General features: G+C 40.1%; 1 long non-coding RNA gene across 1 annotated transcript in view; it reads left to right on the forward strand.

Moving 5' to 3' along the window:
• Window positions 1-9959, forward strand: part of LOC144239205 (uncharacterized) — a 131255-nt gene extending 121296 nt beyond the window's left edge. Inside the window, exon 3 of the long non-coding RNA XR_013337341.1 lies at window positions 9928-9959. This is a non-coding gene — a long non-coding RNA (uncharacterized LOC144239205). The remainder of the gene's footprint in view (window positions 1-9927) is intronic.
• The last annotated feature ends 902 nt before the right edge of the window (window positions 9960-10861 follow it).

Here is a 10861-nt window from a genome sequence, read left to right on the forward strand (position 1 = left end):
AAAAGCCATAATCTCTGAGTTGTAGTTATTTCATATTCAGGAGCTATACAGAATCTTATTCCCCTTCTCAGCAGGTTTGATTTCCTTTTGGAGAGCGATCTTTACCTGGTGTGGTCTCAGAAGGAGAGCAGATTCTGGTACTTGCCACTCATTTACAGAAACAGATGGGGCCAGATCCTCTGGCTCAGGACTGTCATGGGTTGGAAGGCAGGTGTTCTAAACTTGGTCAGTAGATTCTGTCTTCTGGGGCTCAGAAGCTTGAATAAGTGAAACAAGGGCAGGAGAAGAGTTTGGATTTCATTCGTCTCCATGAGGACTGCCTGGCAGGACTCTGCTGCTTTGGAGCCATTCTTGTGGTTCTTGTTTCCTGCCTGTTCTCAGATCTATGGCTCCTGGTTTCCCTGTGAGCCCTTGAGTACCTTGTCACTCCTAAGTTCATAGCATCATTATTCATAATCACCAGGATGTGGCTTTAATGTCCATCCATTGGTGAATGGATGAAGAAAATGTATTATATACATACAATGGAATATTATTCAGCCTTAGAAAGAAGGGAATTCTGCTAAATGTGACAACACGGATAAGCCTTGAGGACATTATGCTGAGTGAGATAAGCCTGTCACAGAAAGACAAATAACTATATGATTCTACTTACATGAAGTATCTAAAATAGCCAAACTCATGGAAGAAGAGTAGAATGGTGATTGCCAGGGTCTGGGGTGGGGGATGAAGAGTTGCTACTCAAGGAGCATAAAGCTTCAGTTATGCAAGATGAATAAGTTCTTGAAATCTTACCTTTAACATCATGCCTATAGTTAATAGTATTGCGTTATACACTTACAATCTTGTTAAAAGGGTAGATCTTATGTTAAACCTTCTTACAACAATTTTTAAAAGTCCAAAAAACAAAGATAGTGTAGATAAGGCTCTGTAGAGAAGTGAGGAGTACTTCTAAAAAACAAAACAAAACAAAACAAAAAAACCCTCCCGTTTATTTAAGTTAGAGAAGGATTCTGTTCCTAGCAAATCAAGGGCGTTCCTCCATCCACCAGTGATCTTTGTTGTCATTACAGTAACACTTCAAAACTGATGGAGCTTTACTCTTAACAAATATAGCCATATACACCATTTTATTTTCATCTTCATTATTATCTGTGTGAAGCAGTTAGAGCTTAATTAGCTTATTTTACATATAGGAAATCTATGGCCTGGAGACAGCAAGCAAAGTGCCCACATGATTACCTAGTGTTTGAGAATTGTGATACCCACAGAGATGATTCTATCCAATTCCTGTATTTTACAGAGGAGAGAATTGAGGTCCAGGGAGGTTAAGTGAGGTGCCCATGGTCACACACTGCATTGATACCATAGCTTGAACATAAAGGCAATTTTGATAATGTTTGATAATGGTGGTCTCCTACCACTCCCTGCATAATTAACAGCAGGCTTCAGAAGAGGCATGACCAGTAACTTGTTGACATCCTGTGTATGGATTGTATGAGTTTCCTCTGATTTGCATAATTTCAAAGGTCAAGAATTCTCATATACTGTATAACACCTAGAATAGATGGTCAAGTTGTCAAACTAGTAGATGAGAGAAGGTTTTGAATATTCTTTCTAACCAGGTTATCACAAGAATATTTCCCTCATCCTGGAGCCTTTTTATTTTTTTCCAACCACTGCACTCCAACTGCTGAAAAGTTCAATTTTCTTTAAGAGCCTCAGAAATAGTCCTAACAGGGAAGCATGGGGTATTAAGAGCAGTGAGAGTGAAGGTACTTACCAGAATCTTCCCTGCAGGGATAAAACATTGAAATGTACAGAAAGCATGACTCATCAACGTACAGATAAGGCAGGTTCTGCCAAGCAGCAACGAAGACAGAAGCAGAGCAGCTAGAAAGGCCAGCAGGTAGGCAATCTAGTGGCTGGGCCAGGCTAGGTAGGGGCAGAGGAATGAACTGTCCTGATCAGGAAAGTTTCAGAGTGTCCTGAATACCTGAGCATAAATGCTGTCTTCCCTGGAACAGCGCTGCCATCCTGGGGACTCCACATTACTGACCTAAGAGACCAATTAACAGAGCAACGTTGGGTTTTGGTACCACTCTGCGTCTCTATAGCTGATGCTGTAGGAGAAGAAGATGCAGGAGATTTGGAGAGAAAATTTAGTTCTTGCCCAAGTATTTGCAGGTGAGGGTTAGCCATACACCTAGAAGCTAATTTCTAAAGCCAGCAGTCACTGGAACTTTTAATTTTTTTAATTGATTTTTTTTTTGAGAGAGAGAGAGAGTGTGTGCATGCATGCACAGGGAGAGGGGCGGAGGGAGAGGGAGAGAATATTAAGCTCAGTGTGGAGCCCGACGTAGGGCTCTATCTCACAACTGAGATCCTGACCTGAGCTGACTGAGCCACTCAAGTGCCACTGATGCGTTCTTAAGAGATGCATCAGAGGCTTTCCTAAGTTGACAACTTCTCATTCATAACAAACACCATGATCCGTCAGCAAAATGAGATTTCAAATTTTGCAGCTAGGTAGAATTGTGTCAATCCTGACTTTGGCTGCCTTACTTTTCCTATCTGCGTCACAAGTTCCAGTATGTAAACTAGAGATAAATGGCATCTACCTCACAAGGTTGCTATTAGGATAAAAGAAGTAACTCAGCACTTCCTGAAATTTAGCCATTTGAGTACATGTGTATGATTTTTGCCACCTGTACTATATTATTAACATGATATTGCTCTTTAAGTAGATATTTAAAATTTATTTAAAAATTAGGTTTTCTCATATATAGATAGAGTAGTTTTTCTTGTTCTTTAAAAAAAAAGTAGTTTCTCTTGATTTAAAGAATCATGGGGTAAAAAACAACAATGTCATTAAAATTCCAGCTAGTACTGTAGCCTGCCAAGACTCTGAGTCTAAGGCTTGTTCATTCTTTGTTGAAAGGAGAGATTAGCAAGTGGTAGAGAAGTGTTAAAGACATGCTAGCACCCACTTGAGACTTTCCCTTGATGTAATTAGAAAGATGGGCAAGGGATGGACTGCTCATCATGTGATTCAGTGTTATTTAATACTGGGTCTAGGAACCTTTAAAATTATATTCTCCATGGTCTCTTGTCCTAGTGTGTTCAGGCTGCTATAACAAAATACCTCAGAGTGGATAGCTTAAAAACCACACACATTTATTTCTATAGTTCTAGAGGCTGGAAAGTCTAGAATGGCAGAGCCAGCAGATTCGTTATAGTGGCTGGTAAGGGCTTACTTCCTGGTTCATGGCTAGAGCTTTCTCATGGAGTCCTCACATGGTGGAAGGTGCTAGGGAGCTGTGAGATCTTTTATCAGGGCACAAATCCCATACATGAGGCTCCACCCTCATGACCTCCCAAAGGCCCCACCTCCTAACACTGTCATCTTTGGAGGTTAGGATTTCAACATATGAATTGGTGTGGGGGGTGGGGGTTGTAGGGGTGCACAGCATTCAGCCATAGCATCTCCTGTGACTGTATTTGGGGAAACACTGACTATATTTAGGGAAGCACTGTATATGCCTTACACAGTGCTTGGTCCATAGGATACCTGCAATACATTCTTTTTTTTCTTTTTTTTTTTTTTTTAAATGTTTTTATTTATTTCTGAGAGAGAGACAGTGTGAGCAGGGGAGGGGCAGAGAGAGAGGGAGACACAGAATCTGAAGCAGCTCCAGGCTCTGAGTTAGCTGTCAGCACAGAGCCCGACGCGGGGCTCAAACCCACAAACCCAACTGTGAGATCATGACCTGAGCTGAAGTCGGCCGCCCAACCGACTGAGCCACTCCGGCGCCCCACCTGCAATACATTCTTATTCTTTGTCATGGCTGCTTTTAAAGTGACTATTGGGAGGTTTAAGCATGGTGGCAACATTTCCAATGGTGAATACAATTTTTTTTTTTTTTTTAAATCAGTTGCCAGGGCTGGCTTGCATTTTGGAGGGTAGGTGGGAATTTGGTTCTCAGTTTAAAATGCAGGTAATAATCCATGTGTTCTGGGATATTTTCTGGTCTAAATGTAGCATTGAGGTCAAAATAAGTTATAGCGGGAAGGGGAAAGAAATAAAACTTTTTTTTAATTGTTTGCTATTTTTTTCTTTTTACTGTTTTTTTTTTAAATTTTAACTTTTTATTTTAATTCCAGTTGGTTAACATAGTGTTTTCTTAGTTTCAGATATATAATATCGTGATTCAGCACTTCCATACATCACCCTTTGCTCATCACAAGTGCACTCCTTAATCCCTATCAACTAATTAACCCATCTCTTGCCCCAGCCCCTCTACCCTCTGGTAACCATCAGTTTGTTCTCTATAATTAAAGAGTCTGTTTTTCTCTGTTTCTCTCTGTTTCTGTGTGTGTGTGTGTGTGTGTGTGTGTGTGTGTGTGTGTCTCATTGTTTTTCCCTTTGCTTGTTTGGTTTCTTAAATTCCACATATGAATGAAATCATATGGTATTTGTTTTTCTCTGACTGACTTACTTCACTTACCATTACACTCTAGCTCCATCTACATTGCTGCAAATGGCAAGATTTTGTTATTTTTTATGGCTGAATAATGTTTCATTATTATCTTCTTTATCCATTCATCAATAGATGGGTACTTGGGCTGCTTCCATATCTTGGCTATTATAAATAATGGTGCTATAAATATAGGAGTGCATATATCCTTTGAATTAGTGTTCTTGTGTTGTTTGGATAAATACCCAGTAGTGTGACTGCTGGATCATAAGGTCAAAATATTTTTAACTTTTTGAGAAACCTCCATATTGTTTTCCCCAGTGGCTGTACCAGTTTGCATTCCCAACAACACTGCAGGAGGGTTTCCCTTTCTTCATATACTCACCAAAACCAGTTGCTGCTTGTATTGTTGATTTTAGCCATTCTGACAGGTGTGAGGTGATGTCTCATAGTAGTTTTGATTTGCATTTCCCTGATGATATGTGTTGTTGAGCATCATGTGTCTGTTGGCCATCTATGTCTTTTTTGGAGAAATATCTGTTCAGGTTTTCTGCCTATTTTAAAATTAGATAATTTGGGTTTTGGGGGGTTGTTGAGTTTTATGAATTCTTTATCTATTTTGAATACCAGTCCTTTATTGGATGTCATTTGCAAATATCTTCGTCCATTCTGTAGGTTGCCTTTTAGTTTTGTTGATTGTTTTCCTTTGCTGTGCAGAAACTTTATTTTGATGTAGTCCTAATAGTTTAGTTTTGCTTTTGTATCTCGTTTCAGGAGAAAGAGGTTGCTGTAGTCAGCATCATAAAGATTATTGCCTGTATTCTTTTCTAGGATTTTTGTGGTTTCTGGTCTCACGTTTAGAATCTTTAATCCATTTAATCTTCGAGCTTATTTTTGTGTTTGGTATAAGAAAGTGGTCCAGTTTCATTCTTTGTCATGTTGCTGTCCAGTTTTCCCAGCATCATTTGTTGAGGAGACTCTTAGTCCCATAGGATATTCTTTCCTGCTTTGCTGAACATTACCTGATCATATAATTATGGGTTTATTTCTGGATTTTCTGTTCTGTTCTATTCATCTATGTTTCTCTTTTTGTTCTATTACCATTCTGTTTTGATTACTACAGCTTTGTACCATAACTTGAAGTCTGGAATTGTGATGCCACCAGCTTTGCTTTTCTTTTTCAAGATTGCTTTGGCTATTCGGAGTCTTTTGTGGTTCCATACAAATTTTAGGATTATTTGTTATAGTTCCATGAAAAATGCTGTTGATATTTTGGTAGAGATTGCATTAAATGTGTAGATTGCTTTGGGTAGTATAGACATTTTAACAATATTTGTTCTTCCAATCCATGAGCATAGAATGTCTTTCCATTTCTCTGTGTCATCTTCAATTTCTTTCATCAGTGTTTTATAGTTTTCAGAGTATAGGTCTTTCACCTCTTTGGTTAAGTCTATTCCTGGGTATCTTATCGTTTTTGGTTCAATTGTAAATGAAACCGATTCCTTAATTTCTCTTTCTGCTGCTTCATTATCGCTGTATAGAAATGCAGTAGGGGCACTTGAGTGGCACAGTTGGTTGAGTTTCCGACTTTGGCTCAGGTCATAATCTCATGGTTCGTGGTTCAAGCCCTGCATCAGGCTCTGTGTGCACAGCTTGTACAGAGCCTGGAGCCTGCTTCAGATCCTGTGTCTCTTTCTCTCTCTCAGTCCCTCCCCCACTCAAGCTCTGTCTCTGTCTCTCAAAACTAAATAAATGTAAGAAAAAAACCCTCAAAGGAACATAGTAGATTTCTGTACATTGATTTTGTATCTTGCAACTTTATTGAATTTGTTTATCGGTTCCATCAGGTTTTTGGTGGAGTCTTTTGGATTATCTATTTTAAAAAAATTTTTTTAATGTTTTATTTATTTCTAGGGGGGAGAGAGAGAGAGACAGCGTGAGCAGGGGACAGTCAGAGAGAGAGGGAGTCACAGACTGAAACAGGCTCCAGGGTCTGAGCTGGCAGTCAGCACAGAGCCCGACGCCGTGCTCGAACCCACAACCGTGAGATCATTACCTAAGCAAAAGTCGGACGCTTAACCGACTAAGCCACCCAGGCGCCCCTATTTAAAATTTTTTTTTTAAATGTTTATTTATTTTTGAACAAGAGGGACAGAGCATGAGTGGGAGAGAGGCAGAAACAGAGAAGGAGACACAGAATCTGAAAAGGCTCCAGTCTCCGAGCTGTCAGTACAGAGCCTGACGTGAGGCCCGAACTCAGGAACAGTGAGATCATGACCTGAGCTGAAGTTGGACACTTAATTGACTGAGCCACCCAGGTGCCCCTCAGGTTATCTGTTAATAGTATCATGTCCTCTGAAAATAGTGAAAGTTTTACTTCTTTCTCACCAATTTGGATTCCTTTTCTTTTTGTTGTCTGATTGCTGTGGCTAGGACTTCCAGTACCACGTTAGGTAAAAGTAGTGAGAGTGGACATCATTGTCTTGTTTCCGAGCTTTGCCCCTAAGGTCAGGAACAAGACAAGGATGTCCACTCTCACCACTTTTATTACAAATAAAACTTTTAACGACTTCCTATATTTTCAGTTCCATGCATACATTGTATAATTGTATAATTATCAGAAATTTTCATTACCCTTATCTTAGAGGTAATACTAATAGATATCATTTATGGAAATCTTGTTAATGAATGTGTGTTGATTCTGTTTTCTTATTTTAATTTTGTGTATTCTTGGTATTCTTGCATTTGGGGCCTGGATTCTAGAGGGACTCCCTCGCAGGGCTAGTTAATTCCCAGAAACAGCAAACAACTCTGCTCAGGCACAAACCATCTAATCCAGAGCCTATACCCCCAACCATCTCCTTTATCAAACTTTTTACATACCAAGCCAATGTTCTTGCTGCCGTAAATCACAGTACTAGACAACTAGGGACCACGCTTATAGCCTAGAGCCTGTTGAAATTACTTAAAGTATCCAATCCAAAGCTATTCACTGCACTTACCATGCGTGACCCATTCCTTCTTATGAGAATTCCCACACAGGATCTGGGCTCTGCCCTCTCCTCCCACTGCCTCCTGATTTATTCTGGTGTTTCCATATGTGGCCCTGCAGGACATGCCTTCTGTTTCTAGAGGTCTTTGAGTGTAAACTTCCTTTATGACAGTCATTTCCATGTCTGTGTGTCTTACCATACCTGATTAAAACAAATTCTGGTATGAATTTTAGAATAGATGACACTCAGGTAAGAACTGTTCTGTTTAAAAGCCTCCACTAATGTCTTTTAAGTTGAGTAAAATCCAAAATGCCAACAAGAGTAAAGAGACTTCCCAGGATCAAGCCCTTGACTCCCTCTTGCACTGCTCTACCCTTTGCTTAGTATGTCCAGACACACTGGCCTTTTATTTTCTTTTACAGTCATGCCAAACTCTGTTTGACCTCAGGGGCTTTGCACTTGCTGTTCCCCCTGCTCAATCATTATTCAACTCTCTGCTCAGACCTCCCCTTCTTTGTCCAAAGCAGCTATAGTTTGATCACTGCTTGATGTTATTTTGTTATTTTAATTATTTCTGTATCATCTCTTCTCTCCCACTCCAATGTGAGCTCCATGAAAACAGCGATCTTGTCTGTCTTGTCACCATCAGAACTGACTAGCATATAGAAAGTCCTCAGTGACTATCATTGAATGTGTGACTTACATAATTTCTTCTCCATCATTTTAATAGGTAAACAAAACTATCTTTCCCATTTTACAGATGAGGAAACAGCCTCAGAGAGCTTATAAATAATATATCTGAGGTTACACAGCCCAAGATTTGAACCCATGTACTCTGACTCCAGAACCATTATACTGAGGTCTCAAGAGTTAGGCATTGTGCTTAAATCACCTAGATACTAAGGATTCCAGGCAAGGTCTGTCTATTCCAAAATTTCCTATTGTAGCTGCTAGTTCATGTTGCTTTTTGGAATAAGGGAGTTTGGGACTTCAGAGCCCTGATTACCCAAGTGCTTGAGGTCAGTTTATGCCCATGTCAGTTGATGGAGAGGTGACTGAACTGTAACCAACAGCAACATAGATTTTTGATGACAAGAGCGTATAATATTTGGATATGAATGCCAGTGTGTCAGGGTTTTGTTTTTTTAACACCAGCAAGTGTCCAATGCCAGCTGGGTGTCCTATAATTTGACTCAATTCTGAAACCATGTGCCTGGAGATAGCATCAGATTCCCAGGTTAAGGGCTCAGTCTTACAGAACTGCCCCTCTTCCCACCCCAGTCACTTCAGATGCCAGTCACAAGCCCGGATTGTTATGTGTGCTTTTACTGACTGGCTATAAATCAGAGGTTCCCAAGAACCTTTCCTTGGGTTCAATTAATTTGCTAGAGCGGCTCACAAAACTCAGAGAAACATTTCACTTACTAGATTACTGGTTTATTGGTTTATTATAAAAGGATATGACTCAGGAACAGCCAGATGGAAGGAATTCATAGGCCGAGTTATGGGGAAAGGGTCATGGCGCTTCCATGCCCTCTCTGAGCTCACTAACCCAGAAGGTCTCTGAGTCCTCCCATCAGTTGAGTTTTTATGGGGGCTTTATTACATAGGCATGATTGAATAAATCATTGGCTGCTGTTGATTGAACTCATTCTTCAGTCCCTCTGTCTTCCCTCAAGTAGTGGTGAGAGGAACTGAAAATTCCAACCCTCCAACCACAGGGATGGTTCTCCTGGCAAACCAGCCCCCATTGGTAGGCTCAATCCAAAAGCCACCTCATTAGCATAACAAAGACACCTCTATACCTCTCAATACTTATGAAATCCCTAGGGTTTTAGGAGCTCTGTATCAGGAATGGGGCAAAGACCTAACATATTTCTTATTATAAATCACAATACCATACTGCACAAGGCAAATCTAATAATTAACAAGGCCACCTGCGTTGGTGATCCCCTAGCCATCCTTGTGTGGAGTGTGTGCTTAGAGACTGGCTGCACTTCTGTAGACTGAGGGTCACCCATCTGGCAATGCCCTCCTTTCCTGCCCTTCACGGCCTCCCTCTTCTCACACTTTAGCCAACGTGTTGCCCATGTTCCTTGACAAAGCATAAAGGGCTCTTTACAACCTGAGCTTAATCTATCTTTCCACCTCTCTGTTCTAGCCCCTGCCCCAAACAGCCTTTGTCATGTAACTACACCTAGTTCTTTGCTACTAAAAGCAACCTAGTTAGATCTGAATCCCAGCACCCTGCTTATTAGCACTGTACTACTATGTGACAACTAATTTAACCTCTTTAAACCTCAGTTTCTTCATTTATGTAAAAGGGGGTAGCATTTCCCAACCTTTCAGAACTATGAGGAACATTAAATCATGCACACAATATTTGTTGATTGGACGAACCTCATTTCATCCTAATACCACTCTGAGATAGATGCAATTATCTTGTCCATTTTAAGGGTGAAGAAACAAGCTCCAAGAGAATACTTGGTAAGTAATTGCCCAAGATCACATGGCCAGTAAGTGATAAAATTGTATTTCAGCGAAGATGATCTCACTCAAGAGTCTGCACTCTGAGCCATCTCCCCAGTGTCTCAAGAGGTTATGTATTGTCAACCTACAAACATTGGTTTCCTTTACTCCATTCTACTACGTATCTGTAAAATAGAGTTAATAATAGTAGCTACTTTATGGTTTGCAATATGAAACATTAAATGCAATATGAAATCTAAGAAGCTTAGTACAGTATTTCCAATGTTGTCAATGTACAATGAATCCTATTATCAGCAGTAAAGGAATTATTATGTTTGTATTGATTGTATCAGAGTGCCTTTGGCTGCAGGTAATAGAAAACTTGTTTCAAATGGTTGAAACAAAAAGGAGATTTGTTTTCTCACATGAAGACAACTCCTGAGAGAGGTGCTCAGGGCTGTTAAATCAGCCATTGGTTGAGTAATATGATCAAGGCTCAGATTTCTTGCTGTCTTCTTCTGCTCTGTTATCTTTGATGTTTCTGTTTTCCCCTCCAGTTTGCTCTTCTCATGGTGGCAGATGAGTGGCAGCTATTTTGTGCACACCATAAAAAGAGGGGTCATTTCTCCCCCTGTGATTCTTTTATTGTTTTTTCAGTGAGGAAAAGCTTTCTTAAAAGTTCCCCTACTGCCTGAGACTTCTTAGGCCTTCATGGCCAGAGTTGTGTTGCCATCCCATATCCCAAATAATCACTAGAATTGAAAGAATGAGTGGGAGGGCTTCATAATATAAAACGGATAATCCACCTCCACCCTCAACCAGAGTGACAGTGGTCAAGTTACTTCTCTGTTTCAGATGTTTTCATCTGTGAAATGGAGATACCATTGACTGATTCTCAATATTATAGGGATATTAAGTACT

The sequence above is a fragment of the Crocuta crocuta genome, unplaced genomic scaffold (assembly GCF_008692635.1).
Source record: "Crocuta crocuta isolate KB4526 unplaced genomic scaffold, BGI_CrCroc_1.0 scaffold16, whole genome shotgun sequence".
Lineage (NCBI taxonomy): Eukaryota > Metazoa > Chordata > Mammalia > Carnivora > Hyaenidae > Crocuta > Crocuta crocuta.